The sequence below is a fragment of the Mus caroli genome, chromosome 18 (genome assembly GCF_900094665.2).
Source record: "Mus caroli chromosome 18, CAROLI_EIJ_v1.1, whole genome shotgun sequence".
Classification (NCBI taxonomy): Eukaryota; Metazoa; Chordata; class Mammalia; order Rodentia; family Muridae; genus Mus; species Mus caroli.
In genome coordinates, this window is record NC_034587.1 from 55,376,437 (window position 1) to 55,394,764 (window position 18,328).

The 18,328-nt window shown below is 41.7% G+C and overlaps 1 non-coding gene across 1 annotated transcript; it reads right to left on the reverse strand.

Moving 5' to 3' along the window:
• Nucleotides 1-2,022: 2,022 nt before the first annotated feature.
• Nucleotides 2,023-2,154, reverse strand: LOC115029903. The gene has a single exon (XR_003835480.1). It is a non-coding gene; the product is annotated as a small nucleolar RNA SNORA17 (small nucleolar RNA).
• Nucleotides 2,155-18,328: the final 16,174 nt, after the last annotated feature.

Genomic DNA, 18,328 nt, shown 5'->3' on the forward strand with positions numbered 1-18,328 from the left:
AATTTTAAGGTTCAGTAGGTAACTAAATACTTGCCTTAATATTGAATTAAGTAGTTAACAGTTTAATCATTTAAAATACTTTCTACTATGTAAAGATTCTAGTTTTCAGTGAATAATAAAATTTTTACTGAGTTTATTTTTATGTGATTTATCTTGTAACTCAATATAACCATCTTTATTAATATGTGATTTGAGTGTCTTAAATTTTTATTATTTATTTTATGTGTGTGGCTGTTTTGCCAGCATGTATACAGAGCCCAGAAAAGGACATCAGGTTCCTCAGAACAGGATTAAATTATGTAGTTGTGAGCTGCCAGAAGTGGGTGCTGGGAATCGAACTGCAGGTCCTCCGGAAGAGCGGCCAGTGCTCTTACCCACTGAGCCATCTCTCCAGCCCAGCAATCTTTGTTGTGCTGTATTTATTTTTTATTTGTTTGTTTATTTATTTTGGTTTCTCGAGACAGGGTTTCTCTGTATAGCCCTGGCTGTCCTGGGACTCACTTTGTAGACCAGGCTGGCTTCTAACTCAGAAATCCGCCTGCCTCTGCCTCCCGAGTGCTGGGATTAAAGGCGTGTGCCACCACGCCAGGCTTGTTGTGCTGTTTTTTAAGTAAACGCCAATCAAAGGAACCTGACTGAAAATACATGTACTAATATTTCCTTCCTCTCAAAAGTACACTAAAGGGGCAAACAACTATCAAACTATTAAAGGCCAGAGCAGGGAAACAGGTGCTCCCACATCCTTAGAACTGTCGGGCAGCTGTAGAAACGGAAGAAGAAGGCTAGCAATAAATTCCACAGAGCCACAGGAACCAATAGTGATACTCAACTGCTGGACTGGATCAGAACTCTGGAGTTACCATCACGATCAAAGACAGAAAGGGCTGCCAGTCTGAACAGGAATGTGAGGGGTTACCTGCAACGTAGCGCACAAGGACTGTGTAGAGTAGTGTGCTGAAAGCTGGGGCACTGGAACCCTACCCTGCAGCCTAGGTGAGGTGCAGGTCCTGTTCTCCGGAGTGTTGCAGCAGGTGAGGGACAGGGCCAGTTCTCCCACTCTCAAGACTCAAGACAGCCCTCCTGCCTGCCATAGATGGGGAAGGACAAAGGAGAAGAAGGGCATCTCTCCCTTGTCCTTGCCACCGTCCAGCAGACAAGAGATAGGGCCAGCTCTCCTGTACTCAAGCCCTTGGGGCCGACACACCTGCAATCCCTGCCCCTCCCTCCCCCCAATCCTAAGGCCAGCTCTACTGTGCTGCCCAGGCAAGGTAAAGGGCCTGCTCTCCCAAGTGCTGCAACTGGTGAGGGACAGGATAGCCCTCCTGCTCTTATGACCCCAGGGCCTGCTCTCCCCCATCAGAGATGGTAAGGAGGGAGGGAGAGGAGGATTTCTCTTTCTTGTCCATGCCACCACAAAGGACATGAGTGGGACTGCCATTTCTTACACACTCATATCATCAGGGGCTGGTTCACCTCCAACTCCCCCAATGTATGGGTCTACAGTCCCCTAACCATCACCCTAACCCAAACGCCGAGTTCTGCAGCTAACTAGGGGTAGGGTCAGCTCTCCTGCTCTAGAATTCCCAGGGCCAGATTTCCCATGATGCCCTGATGAGGAGTGGGGCCAGTTCTGCACAACCTTCAGACATTAACAGGTCCCTACGAGGCAACCTAGACCAGGGTTTTCCACCTGGCTTTTGGTGCTGCTGCGGGGCCAGGGACTAGATGTGGCCCCCCAGTGGCAGCACAAGTCAGAACCCCACTACGGTCCCAGATGGCATCACTGGCTACCTGCATCAGGCTGTTCCTCGCCACAGTTCTGCCTCTCTTCATTGTACCTTCAACCTTCTGTTTCTCCACCTTACTCCTCATCGTGGTGCCTGGGGTCTCTGAGTGGTGACATGTAATATGGTACCAAGCAGGGGACATCTCTGGCATGGTTTGGCGCCCCCCCCCGCCCCCTCCCCCCAAGGCCTGCAAGGTGCCAGACTGACGGTCATCTCGGTGGACTTTTTTTCAGGGATTGTTAGGCTACGAATCATTCAGATGTTCACAGTTCAGAACACTGAGCATAAACACAGCCTCTCTCCTGTCTGCCACCTACTGGCGAACATGTGGCACAGCAGCCACACCAGCAACACGTCCAGGAGCAGGGAGGATTGACTTTAAAAGTTCTGGGCACTCGGAGAAAATAAACAAGACCATCTTTATAGTATATGAATAAATAATTGCATTAAAATTTAATCACAGCTATGTTGCACAAACATAAACTTTCCCAAAAATGTTTCAGAAGACTTCCAATGTGAATGTAATTACAAGTCTGAATATAGTTATAGAGAGATGGATAGATGTTTATGAGAGAGGGCAGAGGTGGAGGAAGAAAGCAATCTACTTTAGTATCTAGTGAGTTCAAATCACTAGAATTTGATAACTAGAGTACTAGTTACCAAATCCCTGGGTTTAGGATAACAAGAAAATATCTCAATAAATTAAGTATATTGTCCACATGAAATAATAATAATAGTATGTCCGATTTATCGAAACTAGAAACACAAATAAAGGTGGGAAAATACTATGCTTTAACCACACCATGCCAATGGTTCTCAACCTGTGGGTCGCAACCTCTTGGAGAGGGTCAAATAATTTTTTAACAGGGGTCACCTAAGGCCATCCTGAATATCAGGATTATGATTCATAACAGTAACACAATTACAGTTATGAAGTAGCAACAATAACTTTATGGTCAGGTTCACCATAATATGTGGAATTGTATTAAAGAGTTGCAGCCCTAGGAAGGTTGATCTAAGAGTCAAGCCAGAACTCTATACCCAGTGAAAATGTTTTCTAGCAATGAAGGTGAAGTGCTGTGGTCTCAGTTATGACATCTTAAAAACAGCCAGCATGCTTTGTCCTGGCTGTAGTATTTAGGAAATGCTAAAGTGGGTTCTTTTAAGACCAAAGTAAAATATTGCCAAAAGGAAACTCCTATCTTCAGGAAGGAAGAAATGAAGGCACGTATTTGGGTAGAATTAAAAGAATTTTTCATTTCTTCTCTCAGTGCAAGGAAGTTTGTTCAACGGGATTAGGCCTTTGAAAGGTAAATTAGGACCCTAGCCCCGCCCCCCCTCTGATTTCCAGTTGCGGGTGAAGTAAGAACCTTTACTCCAGGGCTCACTCCCAGCCTGGGGTTCTGCCTAGCAACTGGCCCTAAAGCAAGAGTCAGTTGACCACAGTTCTAATAAACTAAAACCTTGGGAACAAGAAGCCAAGTAAACCTTTCCTTCTTTTTTCAGTTGACTTGTCTCAAGTGTTTTGTTATCGCAGTGAAAGCTAACGGGCACAAATGCCCATGGATGTACAGTTAAATAATAATACAAAGGGTGTATCATTTGTTTTTTACAAAATACTTTGTAAAATATCTTTTACAAAGTACTTTGACAAATGCAAACATTTGGAAGGAAATTCTTGAAGAATTCTAGTTAAGTGAAAAGCAAGTATTATATTAGATTCAAATGGATGAGATTTTATTTTATAAACTTTATTATTTACAAAAGCCTTGCAAATAAATAGAAATATCACACCGCAAAATTAACCAGACCCAAAGTCTATACATCTTCTATACAGTTTGAAAAGGAATTAAGAAAGAAATTGTGCTGCTTTGCATTAAATTTACCTTATACTTTCAGTGACATATATATGTGTATACATATATATACATACATACTCTCATACTTTAAGCCTTTTTTAGATTGCTATTAATTTTTCAATATATTATTCTTACCCCAAAATTCATCAGATTTTGACGTTTTCAGGAATGAGGAGCACCAAAGAGTCTGATTTTTAAAAAAGTAAATATTAAGTACCACCCATAACTTCTTGAGGAAAGTCAACCTGCTTGCTTAATTCTCCTTAAGTTTTAGTAAAATTTTAAGTCAAAAATTTTATGTCACTTAGTCACATTCATGATGCTGCCTCTGGATGGGTGAGATTGCTCAGTGACATGCTTGCCCATCAACAGCAAGGGTGGGCTCTGTCCCCACAACTCATGCCAAAACCTAGGTGTGGTGACAACGTTTATAATCCCAGCTCTAGAGAGGTGGAAGGGTGGCAGATACCTAGGGTTTCCTGGCTTACCAGCCTAGAGCTCTAGCCAGTGAGAGATTCTACATCCAAAATCAAGGGTAAAAGATCCTAACCCACTTCCTGGTTTGAAAATGTAACCAAAACCCACCATTCCCTGAGCACAAAAGGCCACGCATCCCTGAGTCTGAAATCTCACCAATCCCTGAACTCAAAAATCTGAGTAATCCAGGCTGGTTTGAAATCTCACCAATCCCCACTGTACTGGCTGATTTTGTGTGTCAACTTGACACAAGCTGGAGTTATCACAGAGAAAGGAATCTCCCTTGAGGAAATGCCCCTATGAGATCCAGCTGTATGGCATTTTCTCAATTAGTGATCAAGGGGGGAGGGCCAATTGTGGGTGGTGCCATTCTTGGGCTGGTAGTCCTGGGTTCTATAAGCAAGCAAGCAAGCTGAGCAAGCCAGGGGAAGCAAGGCAGTAAGTAACATCCCTCCATTGCCTCTGCATCAGCTCCTGCTCCCTGACCTGCTTGAGTTCCAATCCTGACTTCCTTTGGTGATGAACAGCAATGTGGAAGTGTAAGCTGACTAAACCCTTTCCTCTCCAACTTGCTTCTTGGTTATGATGTTTTGTGCAGGAATAGAAACCCTGACTAAAACACCCACCGTAGAAATCTCCACCCTGGAAAACTCTCCCCAAGAAATGCTATATAAGACTGTATCCTTCTCCTGCTTACTTCTCTGCTGCTTCTTGCCTGAGCAGAGGCAGCCACACTCTTGTGTCTCTCCCAGTAAATCATAGATGTGGGGTTTGTTGTGTGGTATGACTTTGTAGATTTCCTTGTCTCCCGACTACCAGGATAGCTCCCTTCATAGCTATTATCACATCCACTGGAGAAGCCCTTTCCATCAGAGATTTAACAGTTACCACATCCCCTAAATTGCAACACCCAAGGTTGTCTGCAGGCCTCTTCTGACATGTGTATACATATACACCCTTGATGAATACACACACACACACACACACACACACACACACACACATACACATATACACATATGCACACATACTGTTTCGCTGAAAGCTTGTCACCAGTGTGACTATTTCACTAGTGAGAGGTTTTAGTGCCCTGACTGCAGCCTCCATACTAAGTAGCGCTGGCTAACATCATCACTGACAGATTAAAGAGCAACATTAAAATGCACTACTAAAACTGTCTGTGAAGTTTATGTTATGAACTTGCAAGGCCTTCCTTCCTCAGAACACTGGCTGCTTGGTTTAAAGATACTGCCACCTCCCTCTGTAAACTGTGCGACTCTTTTATAGGTCAGACACAGCTTTGCACTTGCTAACGACACCCGTGACATACTTTATCCATGTGATGATGAAAAGGGTCTTAGTCTTAAAAGACTTAGGAAACACTCCTGACCTTGTGAACAGCATTGTGTGTCCCTTCTCTGCAGAGTAATTGCAGTTTCAACAATAACTGAAACCTTTATAAGCTTAAGGGCCTGCCTTCACCATGTATCAGACATTCCTCCAACCTACAGTCTGTAACAAGTATTTTTGCAACTTTTAAAATGTGTGTTTCTGGGTTTTACCAGATTTATTAACTCCAGAACTCAGTGTCTTGTAAATATTAATTTGTGACGATACCTCTAGAATTCTAAATTTGAGTTAGTATTGTATCCTGTTTGAAGTACATTTTCACCTGCCTCTCAAACTTTCTGGATTGTCTCAAAGAGGAACCAGGCGTGCAGCCTCTCTCTGGAAAGACATGGGACATCCATTCAGGCTGCTATGTTTTCTAGCTGAAATCTGGGGTATTTTTTGGTCATTTACCTGTTTCTGAGAACAGGTAGGGCCTACAATTTTGGGGTCACATAGGAATGCCAGAGAACAAAGCATAGGTTAAACACATGTAACAGCACCGTTAGAAGCAGAATACAAAATCCACTGGAAGAAAGGTTTTGTGAACCCACAGACAGATGAGTCAACTTGACACAGCTGGAGTTATCACAGAGAAAGGAGCTTCAGTTGAGGAAATGCCTCCATGAGATCCAGCTGTAAGGCGTTTTCTCAATTAGTGATCAAGGGGGGAGGCCCCTTGTGGGTGGTGCCATCTCTGGGCTTGTAGTCTTGGTTCTATAAGAGAGCAAACTGAGCAAACCAGGGGAAGCAAGCCAGTAAGCAGCATTCCTCCATGGCTTCTGCATCAGCTCCTGCTTTCTGACCTGTTTGAGTCCCAGTCCTGACTTCCTTTGGTGATGAATAGCAGTATGGAAGTGTAAGCTGAATAAACCCTTTCCTCCCTGACCTGCTTCTTGGTCATGATGTTTGTGCAGGAATACAAACCATGACTAAGACAAATTGGTACCAGCATAGTGGGGTATTCCTGTGACAATCTGACCATGTTTTGGAAAGGACTGTGGAAGGATTTTGGAACTTGGGGCTAGAAGATCTATTCAGTGTTAAGAACTCTGTGGGATGTTGTGTAGGAGCTTGGAAGATAATGTTTAAAACAGTGCAGAAGATGGAGGCCTGGCTTGTGAAATTTCAGAGGGAAGATTAAAGACTCTTTTCAGAGCCATTGCTGTTTTAATTGTGAAGATTCTGTGGTTCTGGTTAGCTGGAGCTCCAATTTAAGTAGGTATGCATCATAACATTGAAAGCATATCATGTGGAAGAGAAGTGAAAAAAATATAGGGTGTCCAACTCCAAGCAGTTAAAGGAGGGTGCTATAGTTACAACCTACTTTTTATAGGCCATGGTACCTGCAAAGATAAATCTGTAGATGTTACACAAAAGAGAAAAGAGAAAGGCATCAAAGCCCATCAGAAGCCAATGAAGGGCAGAGCCAAAAAGAGAGTAAGAAAGTGGACTCTAACACTAGTGTGAAGAATGTAAAAGAGCAATAACACATAAGTACTTATCAATGATCCAAATATAAATGTGTTAAACTCTTCCAGTGAAGCATGAAGACGCATAAAGATTCAACGTCCAATGGTACGCCAGTCATCCACAATGAACTCTTTTTACATTCCAGTACATGCATAGGCTGGAAAAGGAGATGCTAAGCAAAACAGGTGAAAGAGAGTAGCTAGACTATGCCTCCTTAATGCAAGATAGACTCACATTACAAACTGCTGCTAGAGAGACAACGTGAATAAGTGGTACTAAAACAATCATATCAACAGAAAGATCCAGCAATTATCAACATGGATTATCTGACAAAAAAAAAAAAAAAAAAAAAAAAAAAAAAAAAAAAAAAAAAAAAAACCATTCAAGTCAACGAATACTGACAAGTTTAAAAGAAGAAATAGGCAGTCATACAATAATAGAGACTTTAATACTCCAGTGTCAACAAAGTATAGAATGTCCAGCCCTGAGTGGCCTGGTGCTCATTATGTGACCCAGGCTGACCTTGAACTCCTGGCAATTTCTTAGCCTCAGTTTCCAAGGTGGCAGAGTTACAGAGTTGCCTTTGCACACCTGGGGTAACTTTTTAAACAATGGACTTTCGAATTTCATTAAGCAGTGTGTCAAAAGCATAAGAGAAAATGGGTACGAGATATAAACACATAAAACTGAAGGAAGATAATTCCTAAAATGTATAAAATATTGAGCTATGAAATATATAAGATATTGAGTATAAAAATACTCCATAGTTACAGGAACTCATGAAGTATTCTTTACTCCAACTCTTATCAGATTGGAAAAAAAAATTCAGTAACCGTTGGCAAGGAAATGGAGAAACTGGCCTTTTTATACTTTGCCCGTGGATCATCACACTTTATAATACAAGGAAGCCAGTTTATCCGTTTCTATTGTATTGGTTATTTCTCTGTTGCTCTGATAAATCACCCTGAGCAAGGCGACGTTAGGAAGGAGAAGTATATTTTGGCTTATAGTCCTAGAGAAATGTGAATCCATCATGGCAGGAAGGCACAGCAGCAAGAGCAGGCATAGTGCCAGGGGCAGGGAACGGAAAGCCCATATAGTCAGATGCAGGCACAAAACAGAGAGCCAATTGGAAGTGGCAGGAAGCCCCAGGGATGTAATTTTCCCAGCAAGGCTTCATCACTACCTTAGGGTTCAAGCGACTTGAATCACAGGACGTGGTAGTACTAAAAGATGCCCCAAACTCTTGCCCTCTAGACATAATCCTTCTTACCTCCAGTGTGAAGAGACATTCCAATTTCTTCATGGTAATCTGTAGCTATCATTACTCCTAACACTGACATTTTTTCTTAGCCTTTTGGTTTAAGGGCATTAAAAGCCCAAAATGAGCTTCCAGTTCAATGGAATGTTTGTTGTGGCTCCTGGCAGGAGCTCTACCCTCCTCTCCCAGAATGGAAGCAAAAACTTTCCTAGTGGGTCACTAGGTATAACTATTCCCTTTTCTACCCCTTGATTGCTGAACTTGTGAATCCTGGCTATGGGAGAAACTATACTATATATTGGATGCTGATTCAAAGCATATACTGCCTTCTGTAGAACCCTGTCCAGCCCTCCATGCTGCTGCCACCTAGCTGTTGCTGTAACTGTATCTTCAAAAGGCCATTCCATCTATTAAACCAGATGCTTCAGGATGATGGGAAACATGGTAAGACCAGTGGATTTCATGATCATGGGCCCACTGTCACACTTCTCTGTCTGTGAAATAAGTTCTTTCAATTCTCAGAAGCAATGCTGGGTGAAATACCATGATTGTGGATAAATATTCTGTAAGTCTATCAATGGTAGTTTTGGCAGAAGCACTACATGCAGAAAAGGCATATCCATAACCAGAATCAGTGTTTACTCAAATAAGAACAAAATGTTGTCCTTTCCCGAAAGGAAGTGGTCCAATGTAGTCAGCCTGCCACCAGGTTGCTGGCTGGTTGCCTTGAGGAACGGTGCCATATCTGGGGCTCAGTGTTGGTTTCTGCTTTTGGCTGATCTGGCATTCAGCAGCAGCTGTAGCCAGGTCAGCCTTGGTGAGTGGAAGTCCATGTTGTTGAGTCCAAGCACAACCCCCATCTCTGCCACCATGTCTACTTTGTTCATGTGCCCATTGGGCAATGACAGGGATGGCTGGGGAAAGAGGCTGACTTCCCACAAAATGAGTCATCTTATCCACTTGATTATTGAACTCCTCAGATGAAGTCACCTTTTGATGAACATTTACATGGGACACAAATATCTTTACATCCTTTCTCCATTTGGAGGGATCTACCCACATACTTCTCCTTTCACAGATGTCTTTCTTACCAGTTTTCCGATCATGACCTTTCCAAGTCCCTGACCATTCAGCCAATCCATTGGCTACAGCCCCTGAATCAGTGAACAGTCATACATCTGGCCAGTTCTTCTTCCAGACAAGCTGCATGACCATGTGTACTGCCTGAAGTTCTGCCCATTGTGAAGATTCCCCGCCCATTGTGAAGATTCCCCTACCCCAGTATCGTTCAGTCCCAGAAAGGAATTTCAGTGTTGTAGCTGTCCACTTCTAGGTGGTGCCTGCATAATGTACAGAACTATCAGTAAACCGGGTCATAAATACATCTAACATGGTATCACTATCCTTTGTTCAACTGTAAAGACATAAACAATAAGCTTATCTTGGTGGGATCTTGCTCTATGATCATCACTCCCTTAATTCCACTTAATATCCCAAAACATGGGGTTAAGCTTCCTTGCACTTTCCATTTGATAATAGACTGCTACTGTGCACATTGTACTTTATGACCTGATGAACCTGATAACACTGAGCTCATGATGGGCAGTTCAGGTTACATGGTAACTTGGTGTCCTGTTGTCAAGTTTCAGTTTCTACTAAGGCCCAATAGCAAGCCAAGAGCTGTTTAGCAAAAGGAGAATAGTTGTCTGCAGATGATGGTAGAGCCTTGCTCCAAAATCCCAAAGGTCTCTTCTGTGATTCACCTAGAGAGGCCTGCCAAAGGCTCCAAACAGCATCTCTATCTGCCACTGACACCTCAAGTACCAATGGGTATGGTGAAATCACCTAGACCTCCTAGACATCACCAACTGGTAACCAAGTGAACAAGTAAGGGAGCCTACAAAGGACATTTCTCATTCAAACCACCTTCCTAGTTAGGGTTTCTATTGCAGTGATGAAATGCCATGACCAAAACAACTCAAGGAGGAAAAGGTTTGTTGGGCTTATGCTTTCACACAACTGTTTATCACTGAAGGAAGCCAGGACAGGAACTCAAGCAGGGCATGGACCTGGAGGCAGGAGCTGATGCAGAGACCATGGAGGAGTGCTGCTTACTGATTTGTTCTGATGGCTTGCTCAGCCTGTTTTCTTATAGAACCCAGATCCACCAGCCCAGGAATGATACCACCTATTAAGGGAAGGATCCTCCCCCCATTAATCATGAATTAAAATTGTTCTACTGCAAGATATTTTGAGGCATTTTCTCAATTGAGATTTCCTCCTCCTAGATGACTCTAGTTTGTGTCAAGTTGACATATAACTAGCCAGCATGCCATGGTCAACACAGTTTTAAAAACTGTAATGTTAAATCAACAGTCTCATTTCTGGGAGTTTATTCAAAAGATTCACCCAGACTTATATTGGCAGAAATATTTAAAAAGCCAGTAATTTGAGAGTGTACTTAGTAGAACAGTATTGATAGCTTCTAAGCATCTACTAACAAGAGGGCTATTTCAATAAGTTATAATAACATATTTAAAGTACTATAAAAGTGACTTTCTGTGTACTAATTTTGGAAATATCTTCTACAGATAATGTGAAAACAAAGACTTTATGTACAAAGGTATGGTGGAGACCACAGACCATGCTAGATATCTCAGACTTTTACTTTATACCACACACAAAACCAGAGTATTTTGCATTACCTGAAAAATGAACCAAAACAATATTTATGAGTATGGAATACATTTCTTTGTAAAGCCTCAAGGGAATAAAATCATGCCATATGCAGAAGAAGAAAAAAAAAAACAGAACTAGAGGTCACTATGTCAGGCAAAGGAAATCAAATGAAGAAAGACAAGTCTTGCATATTGACTTCCTTGTATAGTAGCTGGGGTCAGAGTGTGACCTAAATAGTAGAGGAACCATTAGAGAAGGTCAGTGGACCAAGCAGAAAGGGATAAGAGAAGAGGTTTAGAGAAAACTTTTGGAGACTGTGGATATGAAAAACGTATGTATTCCAAAGTATACATACTTACAGAAACTTCACAGTAAAAATTATTGCTATATACTTTTTTTATTCATGAATGGCTATAAAAGCATTCCTAGGATACCTCTGGATATTATGTGATTGTCATATGGTTAGGAAGCACAAGAGCCAAAAACTTGCCCTTTGTTTTGGAGTAGATACCCTGGATATTCCTTAAATTCAGCTATAGAGCCCCTGAAAGCTTTATTGATCCAGCTGTGTTGTGTGACAAAACTTTTCCTTAAGAGACCCAATACATACACAATACAGACGTCTGCTCATCCCAGATCAGAATCCAATAACAAACCAAAGTACAGATACCACAAAAGTCCAACTTGGTGAATTAATGAGGTTACTTTAGACGTATAGATGAGGGGTTACATATACATGCAGAAATGGTGCAAAGACATCCATGTGACAAATGTTCACCCCAGAATGGGTAACAGCTCACAAAGCTGAGAATGTGGATCATATTGCACAGCCTGACCAGGTTAGCGAGTATCCTTTCTAAGGGACTCTGGCCTAAACCTCTTCTGGGCAATTGGTTTCTGCTTCATCCAGGAAGCTGGTCTGGTCTCAGTCTTTTCTACAGCTTAGTTTGTCTGAAAAGATTTTTTTTTTCTTTTCCAGCATTTATTACTTACTCTGGCAAGGAGGGGCCTATTGCATCTGATCAGTTTTAGGGACTTCCTGAGCTATTTTGAATTTTACCATAATGTTCAAGAACTTCCCTACTAGATAGAATACTTTGATCGTGGAGGAAATTTATAGAACACTCCACTCCCTTTTCCAGCTCTTATGTCTGTTTGTTTGTTTGTTTGTTTTTGTCCTCTCTTTTTAAATCATTTCTGGGTCTTGGAGCAGCATATAGTATCAACATGTAGCCACAATCAGTTACTTGTTCCCCAGAGCATTACCAGTGGTCATGAGTTGTGGCTGACAACATTGATGGGTGACCTATGAGTGTAAACACATAAGTTTAGAAAGTATATTGACAGGCACATCACATCCTTCTAGTAATACAATAGAGGCTGTTTTTGAACTTAGACCTATGACCTTCCCAGCTATGGGTTTGTCCTGGCTTACAGTACCAGGTGTGTTCTATCTCTTGTGGAGTGGATCTCAAATCCATTCAGAAAGCTATTGGCTTTTACCCATGATGACAGAGCCATGATTGCTCAAGCTGGCATAGCCTGCCTGGCATGTTGGTATTTTAGCATATAGGGTCCTTAGCCAAACAGGAATGTTGGTGATAGTTGTTCACCAGTAGTGGCCCCTTCTGGCACTACAAAAATCAGCTATTGTGGTGAATGTTTTTAGTACAGTCCCAAATTAATTTCTCCATGTCCTGAAGTTACAACATGCATGTGTGTCTTCAGCAACAGGGTCTTACCTTTCAGTTTTTACATACAGCCAATAGCAGTAGCAATAGCCTTTATGGTTTGTAAGGCCTCAAGGGCTTCTGTAGTCAACAACTCATAGAGAAGTAGCCCACCCCTGACACTGGGTTTTTATTTAATAATCTTACGGTCTCTGGGATTGTCCTTTTCCACCCATGAAGGAGGACTTTTGAATTTTATTTTTAAATTAACCAAGCCCCAGTAAGTTGTAAGGTCAAAACCTTAGATTCAATTCACAAACCACATGAAGCTCAAGAAGAAGGAAGACCAAAGTGTGGATACTTTGATCCTCCTTAGAAGGGGGAACAAAACACCCATGGAGGAGTTACAGAGACAAAGTATGGAGCAGAGACTGAAGGAGTGACCATCCAGAGACTGACTCACCTGGGAATCTATCCCATATACAATCACCAAACCCAGACACTATTGTGGATGCCAACAAGTGCTTGCTGACAGGAGCTTGATATAGCTCTCTCCTGAGAGGCTCTGCCAGTGCCTGAGAAACACAGAAGTGGATACTCACAGCCATCCAATGGACTGAGCACAGGACCCCTAATGAAGGAGCTAGAGAAAGGACCCAAGGAGCTGAAGGGGTTTTCAGCCCCATAGAAGGAATAACAATATGAACTAACCAGTACTCCCAGGGCTCCCAGGAACTAAACCACCAATCAAAGAAAACACATGGTGGGACTCATGGCTCCAGCTGCATATGTAGCAGAGGATGGCCTAGTCAGTAATCAACAAGAGGAGAGGCCCTTGGCCCTGTGAAGGTTCTATGCCCCAGTGTAGGAAATGCTAGGGCCAAGAAGCAGGTGTGGGTGGGTTGGTGAGCAGAGGTAGGGGGTAGGGGATAGGGGAGGGAGTTTTTGGAGGGGAAACCAGGAAAGGGAATAACATTTGAAATGTAAATAAAGAAAACATCTAATTAAAAAAAAACAATTGTAGAAGATAAGCAGGACAAAGTAACATCCTAATCATGATCCCATAACAAACATCAGGGTTACAGAGAGATCCTTGGTGAAACACTGAAGATCTGTTGCTATCCAGTCTCAGTAAATGTTAGGTGAGCCCAGTGGTCACAGCTGAAAAGGCACCAAAAGACACGAGCAAGGTCTAATACAGCATAGAAACAGCCCATTTATTTTTATTAACTGTTTTCCCCACAGGTCAGTGTTGGCTACAAAGCATGGACAGGGGGTGTTCTCTGTAGCCCTGAGACATTTCTGTCTCTGAGCCATTACATTTTATATTTTGGAGCTGTTTAATGGAGCTTTGCCTACATTTTTCCACCACTGGTCAACTCAGTGGGCCTGACTTAATCTGCTCGGATTTATTCAGTTACTGTAGCCCTGATCTTATTCTGCTGTATCTGCTGGCTCCCAGGGTCACAGTGACCCTGGGTTAGCATTGTGTCTCTAGCCATTGCCTTTCTATTGACCATATTACAGATTGGCATCCATCTCCATCCTTAGCATATAACATTTTGCTGGAACAAAATGTTCCCTTCTTATTGTATTGGAGAATCATTACCACACCCGGGACAGGCTTCGCTTGTGCTGTTTTATCATGGCTGGCTGTCTTCAATGCCTTCCAATAGCTCCTTAGCATACATTTTAGCTTTTTATCAATTTTTCCTTAGGCCTTATAACTCAACACAAGTCTTGCCACATTTTTCTTCAAGTAACCCAGATAGCCGTCTTCCTTTCTCTGTTTTATTTATTTATTTATTTTATTTTTTTTTTTCAAAATCTTCAGTAGGCTGTTCTCTTACTTTATGGATACTATTTACATGCTATCTAAGTTACTGAGATCTGATGAAGACTTTTCTACTTTGTAAAGACCTTGACCCATCAATGGGCTTGGCAAAGCTAGTAAATTTCCATCCCAGTCTCCAGGTCCCTCATGGATCAATCATTTCTAAAATGCCTGTGGGAACACAGGTCTATCTGACCCTGGAACCGAGTTCAAGTACAGATTATTTCATTCCATATTTCTCAATGGTGCCTTTCCTTTCTCCATGGTCTCCCATTCCCAGACATTTTTGTGGAGACCTTGAATGGAGATAAGAGAGTAATGGCTCTAATAAACTAATTCATCAGGGACTAATTTCCTACTGGCTCAGGTTATGCCTTAAGGTATATATATATATTAGTCAGTTTTCTGCCTCCATAGCAGTCAGATGGATTCCATCTGATCCCATGTCCCACAGCCTCAGAAGGCAGGTCATGACAAGTTCTTTCATTGTTTGTTTGTTTTTTAAGTCTTCCTTGATTTCATAAGTTTAAGTTCTGAGTATTTCCTGATCATCCTAGTTTCTTGTGTTGGACCACTATCAAGGCCTCCATCTATATGCTGGACGACAGATTTTTCTCTCCTTTTCTACTGAAGGTCAGACTTTGGGATATTTTACTCCTTCTCTCTTTATTCTCTCATCTAATTTGTCAAATCAGAGGTTATCAGGGAGGATGCTAGCTACAACTCCCTTTATTGTCACAGTTGCTCTTTTAAACAGTTTCCTGCTTTACACAAGTTCCTAATTGGTTGTTATATTGATGCCAGAACCATTTCTAACTACACACAAGAGGCCTAGCAACCTCTGCTGCCACTTGCCAACAATCCCCACTCTTGTGTGCTAATCCCAAAGACTGAAAATTTCCCCTAAAACTTTAAATGACTTTAGGGCATCTCTTTATTCATGTCATGCATTCCACTCATGTCACAGACATGCCACACTCTACCACATACATGAAGGCTGCCATGCTAGGATTCCTCACACAAACACTACGAATCTTGGTCACTCAACATTAGTTGCATGTCTCACTACCTAAAGCAAGAAATATGCATCCACTGTCATAGCACAAAGGTACATTAAACACACAGCACACAGGAAAGGACAACTGTATCAGAATTTCTCCCACAGATGCTCCCCACTCAGACTTTTCAACCACAGTTGCATTCCTTACTACCCATACACAAATGCCCTCAATACTCTCCAGCTCATCTTTGGATTTGGCACGTCCCTGGTTGGGCGCCAATTATGTTGTGTGACAAAACATTTCCTGGAGAGAAGCTTCATACACCCCAGATAGGGAACCTAGGACAGACCAAAGTATGAATGCTACCAAAGCCCAACTTGGTGAAACAATGAGTTTTATTTGGTTTACTTATAGTAGTATGGGTGAGGGGTTATTTACAGGAGAAGAAATGACTCAAAGACAATTGCAACATCAAAGTCCACCCTGACATGGGAGATCTCAAAAGCTGGAAAACCTGGAGCATACTGCAAAGTCTGCAACCAGATCAAAATGGTGCAGAACATCCTTTATAGATGCTTTAATTGGTCTAAACTTCTTCCAGGCAGCTTAGCTGGTTTTTGCTTCCAGACAACTAGGCTGGTCTTAAGAGATTTCTTTGCAGCTTGTGTTGTCTTAAAGTTTTGTTGTTGTTGTTGTTTTTTTTTTAATTGGCTTTGCTTCTCTGAGAGGGAATCCCAGCTTGTATTGCTTACTTTGACAAAAAGGGGCCTATTGAATCTGGATAGTTTTAGGGACTTTCTATAGCTTTTTAAAGTTTAGTTCTTGCTTAAGGAGCTTTCCTACAGGAAGGACTATTTTATCTTAGAGGAAACTATAGCACAACAGGCAGTCTTTTGAATATCTATAGCACTTTTATTCTGCCTTCTAAAGTGCATGTAACTTATGAGAGCAAGGCTTCCCATATGTTTGCCAGCTTTTCATTGTCCTGGCTTGTTCTTACTCACCAACAAACATTCACCATGATTCCATTAATCTTTTCATGTATCGAGCAGTTAAACCAGGGATATGATGGAGACCATTACCTCTGTAACATATATTTATGACTTTACAGGCAGCATAAGTTTGTGCCATGTCACCTGGAATTTTAATGTTGATGTCTACCTAAGCATGAACTAGTGAAATTCTAAGGCTACCACTAGTGATTATTTCACTGCTGTTGGTCTTACCATATAGGCTAAAAAACAACAACAATAACAACAAAAACTAATATGTATTTCACTTTCTCTGTATGGCTGTCTCTATTGTGTAGTCTAGAACTGGGAAGATAAGGACAGGCTTAGTCTATAGACTCAGATGTACCAGTGTCATGTGAACTTGCTTTATTTCTGATTTTTATTCTATTAAATGTGACAACTTTTATATTATACGCTCTTAACATATTAAAATGAGTTTTCTGATATACAGCTATGAGAAAATTTGGGTATTTCTTTTCTTTAGTGTGTAATTATTTGAGTAAACGGCCATCAGTCCCTTGTGGGAAATCTCTACTGTGTGTAATGGCCCAGGTATTGCAATGTTCTTTCTCATTGGGAGTCAGCCTCCTCTCCAGAGGAAAGGGGCAATCATGAATTCTTCAGGAGAATGGAAAACAAGGGGCAGGAGGATAAAAAGAGGATTGGCCTCCCTAAATAATTTTTATGCAGTGTGAATAGAGCAAGAATTCATAAGGGTAAAGAAGAGAATGTCAGAAAACGCATTCCTAACAAGATTCCAGATTAGGGAAAGTAGTGTTTGCCATCCAAGCTTGAGGACCTGTATTTGATTTAAAAAGCTTAGAGTGGTGACACAGGTTTGTATCCCATAGGTTGGGAAAGCAAAAGCAGGTGGCTCTATGTGGTTCAATGGTCATCCAGTCTAACCTAACTAGTGAGCACCAGGACAATGAGAGACCCTGCTTAAAATAACAAAACAAGATAGAGGGACCCTAGGAACCTGAACAAAGAAACCAGAGGTTGAGCTGTGATTTCACAATGAATGCATCCATCTGCAGATGTGTGTGTGTGTGTGTGTGTAAAGATATATCATAAAGAGAGACAGGGAAGGGAGATGAAATGGAATGGAGGGAGGGAAGGAAGGAGGGAGGGAGGAAGAGAGAGACAGAGACACAGAGAGAATATGAGAGAGGAGAGTTTGTGTCAAGATCTAGTTTTCCAGGACAGAACACATAGAAAAGTCTCCCATATTTACTAAAATAGCAACAAAAAGCAAACAAACAAAAAGTAAAGCACACCTAGCATGCTTATTAAATCATAGAACGGGTAATTTTAGGAGAAACAGAGCCCCCATCCATACCAGTTCCTTTGGCTGTAGAGAACTGGCATATGGATACTGATGAGGTCATTTCGGAAGCAGAACAGCTCCAATGACTCTACTGTGCTTTCGAGAGGCTTAGTGACTGAGTATGAGGGACATTTCAGTGACTGAAACTATGAACGTTTGAGAACTAAACACAATAATGATTACTTTGGAGGCAGTTGCAGAGCATCAAGTCTGACTCCTTCCTCGTCTCCAAATGTGTTTAGTTATTCTAAACAACTTAGACCTGATGTTCTGGAACGGGAAAGACCATAATTGTCTGAAATCAAGCTTTGTTATAAACTTTTGGCATGGGAATTGACATGGAATGATATTCAAACTCAACCTTATATTTTCTGCAAGATAGCTTTACACTCTTTACATACAAAACCGTTGCTAACTAAAATGGTTTCAGTGTATGGAGGCTCAGGTGCTATTGACTGTACTTCTAATGGTCTTCTCATGTGAATCCAAGGCAGATAGATCTCTTGGACTGAAAGATGGATATTCTTCTTTCAGTGCATTTGTGAATTGTGTCTTGAA